The sequence below is a fragment of the Anser cygnoides genome, chromosome 1 (genome assembly GCF_040182565.1).
Source record: "Anser cygnoides isolate HZ-2024a breed goose chromosome 1, Taihu_goose_T2T_genome, whole genome shotgun sequence".
Classification (NCBI taxonomy): Eukaryota; Metazoa; Chordata; class Aves; order Anseriformes; family Anatidae; genus Anser; species Anser cygnoides.
The window spans coordinates 208,309,249-208,323,530 of record NC_089873.1 but is presented as its reverse complement, the minus strand read 5'-3'; the positions used below and the strand labels follow the sequence as shown (position 1 = coordinate 208,323,530).

The window sequence follows — 14,282 nt, the reverse complement described above, 5'->3', positions numbered from 1 at the left end:
CAGGAGGAAACTGGAAAAAAACTGGGGAGAAAACAGTGAATGTATAGCCTGGGCCTTAACTCTCTGGACTGCTCTTCCAACAGAAATACACTCTGGATCTGCTGAGGGTAAGAAGGTGCCTGGACTGCTGGGCTTTGTGCTGAACTTCATCATGGTTGGGGCTCATTATCTATCAAAAAGAAAAGAAAGGTGAATTATTCATCAGCTAAGTAGAAACCTGTTCTTAATGGGGCTGCAGAGAAATGTTTTAAAGCCTGTAAGACTTCACTAAAAGTTAGATTTACCATGATAATTTCCTTGGGTTCCCAGCATTCAAGTGGGTTTTATGTGGTCTAATCCAATATCCACAGAAGCCAGTGATAGCTTTTAATTTATTTTAACTGATGTTAGATTGGGCTTTCAGTGATGAGAAGCCATTTCAGAACTATCATCAGTTGCTGAAAGGTCAGCCCCGTCCTCTGAGATACAGTCCTAGGCTATGGTTATGGTTTCTTATGACTATCAAATTAGCTGCCTCATTCCCAAATGTCTCCGCATTGCTTTGTTGCAGACATATTTTGTAGACTCTGGAAGCAAATACATTCATACTTATTTCTAAAAGGATTGAATACCTCTCTTTTGAAACGTTGCAGGGGAAAAAAAAAGAAGAAAGAACATTATCTTCCAGAAAGCTGCATTCTTGCCCCCAAAATGTTGGTTTGCTGTGTGACAGCATCTTCTCACAGCCCTTGCTTTCTCCTTTCTAATCATCTAGAGTCGTTAGAATCACAAACAAGTGCGGGGTGAATCCTTGTGTGCTGTCTTTCATGGTGCTATGGGGAGTATCCTTCAGCTTAATCATGTAGTTCTTTCTTCCTAAGCAAATTTCCTTAAGCAAGCCATGTCCAAGGAAGCCCTTTGCTCCCATTAATTGTCATCCCACGGATTTAGGTCACCAGCATCAGGAGGACATGAATTCTCTGCCCATCATCACAGCTGTTAACAAGTAGGGGAGAGAAAACTTGGTGCCGACAATGCCGAAACACCCTTCCGTAGACCCAAACATCTGTTTCCCAGTGAAATACAATGAGCACGGTGTACAGATTTGTCTCTATGGGAATAAATTTTGCAGCCTGCCCAGAGCCTGTTACACCTGTGTTGTTTGGGGCCCTGCAGGTCATTTCAGAAACTGGATTCCCCTGCCAGGAATAAATCCCCTCTGATGGAGCTGCGGTGGTGATCTCCGAAGCTCAGCTGACCCCGAGGCTCTCAGCAGCTCCGCGGTGGATTAGCACGGGACCACCGTGCGCTTGGAGATGATGGGAAGAAGCAGAAGGCTGGCAGCTGCCCCAGGACATCAGAGCAGAGTTACATCCACAGATGGTGAGGATGAATGTGGAAACCATAGGAAAATCATTTATAGGTTGTGAATGCTGGAAACTCTGCTAGCAGGAGCTTTTCCTATCCCTGAATTTGGCTGGTACACTGACTGGCAATGCTCTGAAACCTTCATGAGAGGTTCCTCCACCCATTTCTTTCTGCTTTTTTTTTTTTTTTTTTAACTCACAGGGGGCTCCTGTGCCTGTCTGCTGCAGCCTCAGAGAAACAACATGGAAGAAGACACACTGCGTGGTGCCTAAATCCACGGCAAACCTCTGTGAGTCTGTTTTTCTCTCTCAGAATTCAGAGGAACCCTTGCTCCCTGCTCTTTCTCAACGCTATTCCCATTCTTGCTGGTGTTGCCCACAACAGGAGGGTGCTGCCTCTTCCCATCTCAGAAGAACTGTGAGTTTGCAGATCTGCAAATTCGAGGATAATCTCAGGGAGATTATCATGGGGAGACCAGTGAGGCTGGGAGGATGGACTCTGCTCCTGCTTGAGCTTCCCAGCCCTGCACACACCTGGAGAGAGAAGAGGGGAATAACCGATAGCATTTCTAAGAACTGTGTTGTACTTAGAGCGATTTATCTAAGGGTCTGAAAGGATTTAATAACCGAGAGCTAATTAAATGTTCTAATTAACCCAGTGTTTAATCTCAGCTCTTCCCTAGATTTCTGTGCTGCTGGAGCACAGACGTAGTCCCGTATATCATGACATCCAGACTCTTTGCTTAATTGTGATTCCTCGGCGCATGGTGCAGGCACTCAGCTGCTCAGGTGATGAGAGGAACACGAAAGCCCACCTACAGGAGGAAATTGGAGAGGCGAAGCCACCTCCGTGTGACTAACAACCCATGAGATTATTTCCATGAAGAGGACACTGACAGCTGATTTGCTCCCCGCCCCCTTATCACTGGTTTGTTCTCACCACCGCTGTTTTGCTGAGGGGAATGGGAAGCATCTTTTCCTAGACACAGTGACAAAATGGCTGTGTCACTCCTTGGTCCCGTCCTTGTCACCGTGGCTCTGAGGAGCTCTGCTACAACCAGGAGATGGACACTGCTCGCTTTCTTACCACTCTTCCCCATGGGCTTGCTGTTCCAGGAGGGTTTATACTGGTGCCGCTGCTGTGATTTTGGTGCACAACCCACATAATCAACCCCCAGATTTACGGGAGCTGTCTCCGTAGTGCCACCCAAGAAGGAACATCCAACGTGGGTGCCTAGAGCCAGCAGGAGATCCGGAGCAATGCGACCTTCTCGCTTCCAGGGCTGAATAATTCCTCCTGGCTCTGGAGCTGTGGGGGACCCTGGAGCAGTTTGTTGTTGGTGGGCTCAGGAGGAGTGCTCCACACGAGGAAGAGGGATGGCACTCACGAGATCCCAAATCCTGGCACGTGACCAGAGGAACCATCCCAGGATATATGTGCAGAATTTAGTGGAGGACATCTGAAATCCCGTCGTTGCTTCTGCTCACAGCTGGCATGGAAACTATGCTCGGGCAGCTTCCAAAACCCGCAGACTGCCCAGCCTGGGGCAGAAGAATTCCCCCGCCAGCACTTTTGAAGCCAGTGGTTTCAGTTTCCTCCCAGCTTTGACTCCATCTACACACCGTTCATTTTTTACTACTAGTATAAATATGGGATGGAAGTGAGCTTCTTGCGTGCTCATGACCTCAGCTTGGGGTTACAACTCCTTTAGGAGCTACTAATTCCAACGTGGATGGAAACACATCTGTGTGAGCCTGGGTCATTAAATTAACCGGGAAAGCAGGCTGCTATGGGGAGATGTGGCAGTCACCTTGATTGGAAATCTCCAAGGGGAAGCCAGGCATGGATCTCTCCGGGATGTCTTAGGAGAATGAATCAGACCTGCCAGGATGTGGGGAGAGGGGGGAGACGACCCACTGGGGCCTTTTTTCCGAACTGAACAGGCGAATGCTTTTACGAAATCATCAATCCCCCAGTGTCTCCTTGCGCAGCCCTATGCAGCCAGCAGAGGAAATTGGTAACTGTACCCAGCAAGCCTGTTTTTAATTAACAAATAATTATCTACAAATTGCTGTAATTATTGCCTTGGATTCCAGAGGATGGGGATGTTAGCGCGAGATGAGCACAGTTGCCTTGCAAGTGAAATATTTTCCCTGCCTTATCTCCAGCGCCCTGCTGCTGTGAGGTTTGGGGACTCGGCTGCGCGTTCCTTTGGAGAAAGTGATAAAACCGCTCAGGCTGCCTGCAAGGGGAAGCACGATGGGAAAGCACCGAAGGGAGGGCAGGTTCTTGCATTTATCACGTCGTCTGCCCTCATTCTGGAGTGGTTTGGGGGATGCCAATTAAGACATAAATCCCTGACAGAAATGCCAGGAGGAAGGTGCTTGCACGCCGGTGAGCTGGTGGAGCAAAGCCAGCATCCTGGGTGGTGATCTCTCCAAACCTGATGAAACCAAGTTTGCAAAAGATGGGGTTAGTTTTGGGAAAGGTTGGTGTTAATTCAGATTAAATGGGCAGCACAGAGCTGCTCTGAGCCTTCAGCACTGCGGGATGTTGGGATCGAGAGGGTTCAGGACCACCCGTGACCTTCCAGACCATGTTTCAGAGGGAAAGTGGTACATCCAGAACCCTTTCACTGCTTTTCATAGAACATTAAGGTTGGAAAAGCCCTCCAAGATCATCTGGTCCAACCGTCTCCCTACCACCAATGTCACCCACTAAACCACGTCCCTCAGCACCAGGCTCTGCTGCCAAACCTCATGGTGGGTGTCCACACCAAACTTTTCTGGTTACAGAGGTTCCCCGTGGTAGCCTAAATACGACTCCTGTGCCAGCACACAGGGAAGTTCACAGGTTTAACCGCCCACAGGAGGTGGAAAATCCCCCTGGTTTGCAGGGAAGGCATTGAAAGACTGTGATATGTCCCGGGTTGCATGGGCAACCTGTAGAAGAGCCGCCCAAATTTCAGTCTTGCTTGGATTGCAGCACAACTATTTTGCGCTGCAGCCTCTTCCAAGGTGATGTGCATGCTGTAGACTCTCGCAGAGGGATTTTGGCGTTTGTCATCCCTTTGTCTGTAGGAAAACCCTTCTTGGCCAAGACATGCTGTGGCTTCTTGCTGTAGAGGAGCGTAGAAGCCAAACTAAAGCAAGCTTAGACCCTGGCCCTGCCCTCAACCTCAGCTTGCTCTTACTGGCAGGACATGAGAGCCCTCCATCTTGCTCAGATATATCCTACTCATCCTGAAGATACAGAGGTGGAAGCTGATTTTCTGCTACTTTTCAGGGTAGCAGGAGGAATTTGCTTGGAAGCACGAAGCTGTATCACTGATGGTGTCCAACCTGGCCTCCAGCGTTGGCTGGTCTTGAGGAACTTCATGCTCTTCACACCCCTGGAGGTTAAGCTCCCAGATGTGGACTTGTTGAGCATCCAAAATGCTCCTACTTTATTCAAGGCATAGCTGTGCCTCAAATGTGTGGCACTGGTAAGAAAATGCTTTGGCATTAGGATTAAAAAGTGGTTTCTAATGGATAGAAACTGTTTATGGACAAAGAAGCTGTCGCAAGAAATGATTGATTGCACTTAATATTTTATTTGCAAGCCTTAAAAGAAAGTCTCTGAAATATCCTTTGGCAGGTCTGTGAACCTAATGAAGTGATTCACAGAGATACAGAGGGAACCGAGGGCCTGTTACCAGCAGAACAGGACAGTGCTGGTACGTTTCCATACCCCCTTCTGCAGCATGGCTCAAGAACACTGGGAGGGACAGGCAAACAAAGGCAAAATTCAGATTTGGTTGCTTCAGCCCTGCTAAGAAGAGGAAAACCAACCCTTTCTAACCACTCTGTGCTCATACTAGTTAGAGAGTAGGGAGAGGGACCCGGCTAGTAACTGTGGGGCTGAAACCAAACCCAAATTTTCTTTGAAATTGGATTATCTGCCCAGTATCTTCTACTGTGCCCAGCATCACGGTGGGGTTTTATGCTACCAAACCTTAACGCCTTTGGAGATCTCCCATGGGAAACCAGCATCTTGTCGTGCTACTGGGCTATGCTGGTGAAACAGCTTGTCCTAAAGGTCAAGGGCACGCATGGGATTTGAACTCCGACCTCCTGATGGCTCGTTCTGTGCACGCACCACCAGCTCTTGTTTTCCTTGTGCTTCGTTTCCCTCCACCTCCTCCTGCCCGCGTAGTTTCTGCCACGCTCAACCTCTTGCTGCTGCCAACAACACTTTTTGTTTTACCCAGTGTGTCACCATGGGGGATGTGTCACCCCACAAAACAGCGGCAAAAACAGTGGTTTTAAAGTAAGAGAGGGGAAGTTTAGCTTCTCTAATCTAAATTTTTAGGAGGAAGTTCTTCACTCAGAGAGTGCTGAGGCACTGGAACAGGTTGCCCAGTGAGGTTTTGGATGCCCCATCCCTGGAGGTGTCCAGGACCAGGCTGAATGAAGACCTGGGCAACCTGATCTAGTGGGTGGCATCCCTGCCTATAGCAGGGGGTTGGAACTGGGTGGGCTTTGAGGTCCCTTCCAACCCAAGCCATTCCGTGACTCTATAACAAGGCGTCTGGAGAAATTCTGGCCTCTTCTGCAGGTGTCGGCATCGGAGATGTTCACACTTCCTTTAGAGCTGATGGGTACAAATAGGTTCCCCTATGGAGCAAGACACCCCATCCCGAAGCAGGCATCTAAAATAGCCCAAGTGCACGCTCACTGGTGCCTGTGATGGCGATGTTGGATGGAGAAGCCTCCATGGGCAGGACGGAGGCACCCATCTGAGATACACCAGCCATAGGCAATGCTTGAAGAATCGGAGAGCACGGCAGGGGAGGATGTACTAAAAAACGTCTCCTCTGGCATTTCTTTGGCAAGATTGTTAATTTTTTTTTCGGGTGCTTCTTCCCTTTTGTCACTAGGTGACAGCAGAGGTCTCACAACATCACAGCGAGGACTGCTCTGAACCAGGGGCTGGTTCTGCTTCTCTACCAACTGGGACAGCCCGGCTCATCCCGATGACTTCTACCTCTTTCTTTCTTTGTTTGTCTGGAAAATGAAATACAAATATATGAAGTAAGTAAAAAAAAAAAAAAACACCACTTTTTTTGTGGCACTACCTGAATCTGGTTTGCCTGCCTCATCACTTCCACTCTCCACGTCATATTTTTAAGAATTTCTCTTATATTTACTCAATGTATTTGCTCTAAACTAGGCTTGTGCCCTCCAAAGATAGTCACTATCCCTCTGATTTAATTCAATGGGAGCGCTCACAGATATGGGCAACCAGAGCCGGAAGCTGGAACACCCTCCTGCCTGGTCCATCTCCTGCAGAAACTGCAATGGGATCCCAGCCGAGCTCCCAAGGGACAGGTGGCTCCTGGGTTGGGAGGATTTCTGTGATAATTGGGAATTGGCACCTAAGATTAGGCACGAACACTTTAGACAGGGTGGATGGATGGATTTTTGTGCGTACAGTAATTCTTCTTGATAGGCCAGACAACAAATAAGGGGCAGAGCAGGGGATTTTTAAAAAGGGATTATTTAATTATAAATAATTCTGTTATCAGGAATGCCTTTACCAGGTGCAGGTAACAAGGAAGAAAAGGCAAGGGTTTCTGAAACATGAGTCAAATGGTTGATTTCTATACCTGGGATGCTATAAAGGGGGCTGAATCAGGCTGCGGTCTCGCAAAGAGCTCTGTAGGAGCACATGGACCTTGTCTGATGATTAACTGGATCGAGTCTCCGATCTGCACAAAGGTATTCTGCGGGGAGGATATGATCTATGCTCTTAGGAGAGGCCAGGACACTTTAGGAAACATTGGGTGTGATTTATTCGTAGTTTCATAGGAGATTCTGGGGCCATATTTCACAAGGAGGATTTTCATTACAAAATTCTCCAACCTAAATCCTCAGTAGCAATCTCAGTGCCTGCAGCTCTTGGGCAGGGTCCAGGATTTTGTCCTTGTCAAAACCAGAGCAGAGGAGATACTGAGACTGTTTGAATCTTTCAGATATTGCAGAACTAGAAAGCGTATTTCAAGCCCCTTGTCAGTGACTAGAAGAAGCTTCCGCATTCTTTCTCGTACCGAGATTGTGCTTGCTGCCTTTGTTTTCCCTGCAGTATATTTTTTGCTCTCAAAGGCAGTGATAACCTACAGACACCGGCAGCGCTTCGTATCAGTCCCGTGCAGGCTGTCAGTCCTCGACCTTGTGCTCCTATTGACTTGGATCGTGCAGGATCACAGGCCCAAAGAGCAGCTGTAGTGTGTTGGGAAGGAAAACTAAAACAGCCAGCATTTTCATTTTGGATCACTCCATCTCCGGCCCACAGCTGGGTGAAGGAGAAAAGATGACGTTGCTTCTTGGTGCCACACTTTAGCTGTCCCTGCTGGTGGAGATGGAGGTTTCTAGGGAGTGATGCCTCTCCGTTCATTGTTGCCATCTAAAGCAGTCAAGCTAAGCTGGCAGCATAGGAACCATATATGACAAAACAATCGGGTAGGTGACTCTCCAGAATGGCTTTGTCCATCCCAAGGTGAATATCTGAAATAGGAATCAGAGGGAGTCGAGCCAAGCTTGTGTCTCAGCTGCCTGTGAAGTGACAGAGGTGTAACTTCAGCTAAATCCTGACACTCCCATGACATGAATCCCATCCCTGGGAAGGAAGAGCTCAGAGACCTTTTGCTGTGTGCCCTGAGCAGCCCACGGTGTGTCCCTTTGAATCCCACGGAGAGGTTAGGGTAGAATCGGATGGGACTGGCGGATTGAGCAAGCTATAGTTAGGTGGAATATTCATGAACACCCACACAGGTATCTCATCCCTACTGAAGTCACTGATTATGCTTTTTTCCCTGATGCCACAATCTTCGTCCTCAAATCTGGGAGCTGCCCTGTACCTAGGAGATGTGGCTCGGGTGGTGGCTGATGGATCATAGGGAGAAGTTGTGTCTGGGAGCTGACCCATCACCAGCAGAGGACCTGCAACATCCCTGGACATGTCCCAGACCATGAAGTATGAGAACCAGCTAGGATCTGTCCATCTGCTTCACATCCTATTTTAGAAACTGTGAATGAAGGTAAAATCCAGCCTGGAGGTGACAAGCATCTAGGTCACCCTGGCCATGTCCACAGCTGGCAGAGCAGTGAAGGGAGGGGAGAAGGGTGACACTGGCTGATGAATGAGGGCTGAAAACAGACCTTTAGAGACACCGGCACAGCCTGAATGTCACAGATCAGCTACTGCTGATCTAAACAGTCACCTTGAAGTTCAAAGGATGACTCCTAAGCCTTGTTACTGCAGTTTGGGGACTAAAATAGGTCCTGAGAAGCCCTTACAACCTGAGTCTCAGGCAAAACAGCCTGCAGTTAGGCTGCTACGTGTCTGTGGTACCAATCGAGCTTTTAAATCTGGAAGCATCTGCCCCAGCAGTGATTTGATTTTATGCAATGTCTCTCATGCTACTGTATTGCTAAGCATGTCACTAAATCCTTGCACATCAAAGGAACAAAGTAAATCAAGCAAAACTGCATAAGCCACATTACAATTCAGTTTTGGCAAAAGGTGCTTAGGCAACCCTGGAGGCCGTGGCCCTATAGCTAGTAGCAGAACTCGCATAAGCCCAGAAGCAGTGTGGTTTTTCCTCCACCACCAGGCAAACGGCCTTGCAGCTGCAAGGTTGGATTAGGGACTGGCCTGGAGTCAAGTGTCCCAGAGGCAGACCACAATTTTTCAGGTGGCTTCAAACATTATACTTATTTTTTTGTGCCCCCACTTCCTGGTCCATAATATTTTTTTCCATCTTCCATTGGGGAGATAAGGATAAATTAGATAAGGATGTTCCTTGGAGACAGAAAAGCTTTGCAAGTGTTAAAGACTCAGGTTTACCCTTTGCTAGGCTTGCCTGGGTTCCTAGGAGTCAGTCACGCAGGGCAGAATGTGACCACAATGCTACTGCTACTATTTAGTATTTATTTTTCAGCCTTTTGCTGCTTTGTGGGTGTTGGTAGAGAAGGGGAACGGTACTTCAGGAGCCCACCTCGCTCCTTGGGAGCAGGTTCCAGCAGGAGAGCTGTCACTTGTTGGCAAACACGGAGACAGGAGTCCTTGGTTGTGCATTTGGGTCTGATGGGTGACACGTATGGACAGACTGCCTGGAGGTTGGGTAGAAACCACCATGGGCCATGGAGGAGATGGCACTGTGATGGCCACGATGGAGAAGATGCAGTCCAGGAAGTAAAGAATGATCTACTCTGGGGGAGCATCACATTTCCCATAGCAAAAGGAGGTAGGAGCAGGGTTCACTGGGAACGTGTTCTTGCCCCCATTTGGAAATTTCCAGGTCAGGAATCCCTCCTGCCCAGAGCACTTTATACTGTACCTCCCTAGACTTCTGTTCTTCCTACCCAAGCCCTCTCCATCCTAAACCTAACTCAGAAACTCAAGCCTCTACTCCAGATATTTCCAAGATCTCTTGTCCCGTACCAACCCTACTCTTCTTTTTGCCATGAGAAAACAATGTTATGGATGTCGGTCCCACAATAAACGGATTAAAATCACCAATGTAATTTACTGTAGGTAAAGTCAAACACAGCTACAGTAACTTTTGCTCATTCCTAGACCAGAACACGTTGACATTTATGGACCACCATCCCCATAGAGAACATTACAGAGGCAGCAATTGCAATGCATCTCCCAGGGATCTTTTTCTCTAGAGGATCCAGACGCTTTCCAGGCGCTTGGTAACAGCACAAAATAGTCTGCTATTAGAATTCAAAAGCAAACAAAATAGCCCTTCCCTGCAGGCTTTCTTTCTATGATGCATTTCTGATGAGAATCCAAAGTCTCTGCAGAGGCCTGGCATACAAAATTCAAATTATATAGCTTGTGTTCCCCTCTTTAGAAGTAGCTGCGTGAAGCATAAAATCCCTCTGCAGTTCCCTCCGGTGACGAGAGGCAGCTCCCCGTGCTAAAACCACTCCTCTTGGCAGGCCTCGGGCTGAAGGCCTGCAAAGGTTGTGGTCCAGGAGCTCCCCAACCATCTTGGGGTCTTCCTGCCTCCTCCACCTCCTAAATCCCAAGCGTGGCAGAAAACCCAAAGCAGAACCACTTACCTCCTTGCCCCCAGCCCCTGGAAACATCCCGGGGCTCTGTCCGTCCTTCCGTTCCCATCTCTGGAGCCTTCCTGCTGACATCTGAAAGGGCACATCTGCGACTACCCCGTTCAGGGCTATTTTGTCGTGGGGTTAGGTTAAAAATGAGTCACGGTCATTTTGGCGAATTGCTCGCACAGCGGAGTTTTTCCATGCAGCGAGCCATTACGAACCCATAGGTGGAGAAGATAATTATGACTGGTGCAAAGCTGTGCCTAATTTCCCACTCTGAAAAGGGAAGACAATAACTACGTTTCCTCCTGGAGGTGTGTGACGCTTTAATCATAAGGGGAGCTCTTTATATAGAGATTTTAAAGACACCACTACGTTTATATAGTCCCACCTTCTGCATAAAAATAGAGCAAAGATCATCAGCCATTAATGTCTGTGTCAAGTTTACAGTTTTTCCTTGGGTTTATAGCACATCTCTTAGAAAGAAATTCATGTGACAAACCTGCATGGATGTGCGTCAAATTACAAACACCATTTTCTGTGTTGACTTACACACAGTTTTGTAATTTCCATCTATAAACTCATCTTTGGAGTAAAATATGCAATTTGTGTTTTCTGTTGATTTTAGGCAAAATTCTATGGGCTTAGCCAGCCTGAGTCATCATTTGCTTTATGTCCGTGCACCAAATTTTGAAGGAGAAAAGTTTTACTTTGTGTTGTTCCCAAGGAAGAGAAGATAATATTTCCGTAATGACCTCATGAATGAGCACAATACCGAGTGGCATCTCTTTGTAGGGATGTACATGGATGGAAGAAAATCAAATTTATAGGCGATGCATGTCCACGCAGCTGTGAGTCCAGTTTAACAGACAATAAGAACAGACTTGGTGAAAGAGCTCTCTTGAATTGAAATTGTTTGCATGTGGAGGAAAACCTCACTATTTTGAGAAATCAGTTTAGTCTGCATGCCTCAAAGGAAGTTCAGATTTGTACTTTGGTGACATGATATGCAATACTATGTTGTCTCCCATCACAGGGTTTTGCTTGTATTTACACCAGAAAGAGCTAATTTGGCCTAACGTTATTTTTCTTACATTGCCCAAAGTGAAAATCGCTGCCATGAATTTGAGGACATGCCTAGCCTACATGGGATGAAGGGATGTAGGTTGACCTACCATGAGTATGTTGCAGAGGATGTAGGGCTCTGAAAAGAAGTTTATCCTTTAATACATCCAAGAAGGCTCATCTGAATACACAGATGCGGGCTGACCTCTGAAATGCCATGAAAGTCTGGCCCAAATCTTAAGACTTCAGTTATTTTGTGAAGATGATAGACCTGTAACACTTTCCAAAAGTGAAGAAATATGGTAAAAATTTTCATTTATGATTTTTTACTTTTTAAATTTATATATATATATATATTGCTTATTTTTAATTGTATTCTCTCAGGAGTGAAACTAGGAGCAAGTTAGGCTCAGTGGGGTTGGAGAGCAGAGTGCTACGCCTGGAGGAAAGGCTGAGATGTCAGAGCTGTGCCTGAGCATCTGCCCCCGGGACCCAGAGCCAGGAGGAGCAGCTCTAATCCAAACAAAGGTTCTATGAAGGGACTTACGATCATACTTGCAAGATTTCATTCTTGCATTTCCCTTCGGTGACCTTCCTGGCATCACCAACACACTCCAAATCAACTCCAAGTTGCAGAAAACCTACTGAATTCGTAGGTAGGTCATTTCCCAGGAAAGCCCTAGGAAATCTTTCCGTATTTCCATCTGAAATTTCTTTCTAGCATGGCTCCACCGTCTAACCACCAGATGTCATTGCTCCTTTCTCCCAGGCATGAAAGCTGAACTGAACAAATAGTCAAACAGAGGCACTCTGCTAACGCTAATCGCAAAGTACACACTCGGTAGCTGTTCGTGGTCCCCAGCTATTTTCCAGCGGTTATCAATTAGAGGACAATATTACCTACAGGACATCCCGGGACTCATTACAGCAAGGTCTACACCTGGAAGAAAGAGGACGTACTCCTTAGGGGACCAGCACATGGTTGTAAGTGGAGTAATAGAGCCAATAAGGCCACGGAAGCCAAGAGCAAAAAGAGCTTTATGAGACAGCCGGAGGTTTTTATGGAGAAAAATGGAATTCAGGGGCGTGGTGACAAATCAGAGAGGTGGGGCTGAGTGGTTTCTTGGTGAAACTGGAGAGGTAGGGGAGGAGGAAATAGCTTTTTCTTCTTCAGCGCTTCCACCTGATGCCCAGGAGAAAAATTCAGAAATGCCTTGCCATGTTCATGTCATGTCTTTGCTGTGTGTCTGGCCTGTGGGACATTCAATTTGCAGTAAAAAATCATCTTTTTGCTTTCTCCTCTGCTCATCAGCATCCTTAAGTACTCCTCCCTTGGATCCAGCCCCCTTCTGCATCTTAATGTCTTGAAAACAAACACAGGGCACCAATTTTGAAAGGGATATCGAAAATCAGGAGCAGCGCTTTTAGCTTTCCATAAGGATCTAGAATGTTTGACCTATTTTCCTCCCACTTGGTTACTGTTCTCCTTTTAATAAATCAAATAAAACTGTAGGAGCACTGCATTTCGTCTTGTCTGGACTGTTATATTTAATCTCACGAGTGGCTGGAGGTAGGTGTGCATGGGGGAGAATGGCTCGGAAGCCTGAAAACATGAGCGATGGCTCTCTTAAGCTCTTCTGATTTCACAGAAAGTCGCCAGACAGGACTTTAATTAGGGCCTATCAAAACCAATCAGGGATAGGAAAAGGTTTGTTAAGTTGTTAGCTGCTGCTAAGCTTTCTGGAGTTTGTAGGGTTTTTTTGTTGTTGTTGTTGTTGCTTTTTTTTTTTTTTGCCTTATGCACAAATTTATTCATCCTAACGATTTTATGGCCGGGCTCCCTTGCTTACAACACATCTCTCTGCATGAGAGACCTCTTCTATCATCTTTGCCGCTTGCTCAATTGGTAATTTTCCTGCTGGGGTGGGCAGGAGCACTCAGGCGTTGCCAGGGTGGAGATTGGATTTTCACTTTGCACTTTTTCTGGTGCTAAGAACATTTTGCTCACGTGCTGAAAATGCCATCATTGCTGTTTCATCTGCAAAGCGAGTTTGGAAATCAACAGTCCTCAATATTCACTTCATGGTGTGAAGCACAAGCACGATAAATAATCTTAATATATGGTCTGCTAGGGAAAAAAGGGGAAAACGGTACATTTTAAAAGGAGAATTAGAACTTTTTCTTTACCGGAGTTTAGTGGAAATGTGGTTCACATTATCTGCGGAATTCTCTGCTCCGTTTGATGGTTTTTTAGAAATTTCGGTCAATAGGGAGGGATTCAGATATTGAAAGCTAAGATCAGCTTGAAGTGCTTTGCTGGATCAGAGCCTTCATTATCAAGGTACCGGTCACACGAGCTCTGACATCCGGGAATATTTCTTATTCAAAAAAACAAAACTTGAAGTAAAATTGTTAACTTTTGTGTCTAATGTAGCCGCCAAAAGAAAACTCATGATAACTGCAGGCTGTAAAAACAGAGCGGGATCACTGAACACATCTGGAAATACTTCCAGTGCTGCACATTCGGCATTGAACTACTTGGTTCCTATGTAAACATAAGACAAGTAATTAATGTACAAGATTTAGGTCATGTGGATTGTCATCTTTTAACTACCGATTTGAAGAAGGGAGGGGAAAGAGAAGGGGAAGTTATGCATTTGTAGATTTCAAGGCCAGAAGAACCCTTAGATGTGGCTGGATGTATAACAGAGTAGTGAATTCCACCCAGTTATTCCCTTTTTAAACCCAAACTTGGTGTTGACTAGA

General features: G+C 46.5%; 1 long non-coding RNA gene across 1 annotated transcript; it reads left to right on the top strand.

Annotated features, from left to right (window-relative positions):
• Positions 1-4,403: 4,403 nt before the first annotated feature.
• LOC125180793 (uncharacterized) lies at positions 4,404-13,233 on the top strand. The gene is made up of 4 exons (XR_007159681.2): positions 4,404-5,062; positions 6,266-8,425; positions 11,901-12,172; positions 12,286-13,233. It is a non-coding gene; the product is annotated as an uncharacterized lncRNA (long non-coding RNA).
• The last annotated feature ends 1,049 nt before the right edge of the window (positions 13,234-14,282 follow it).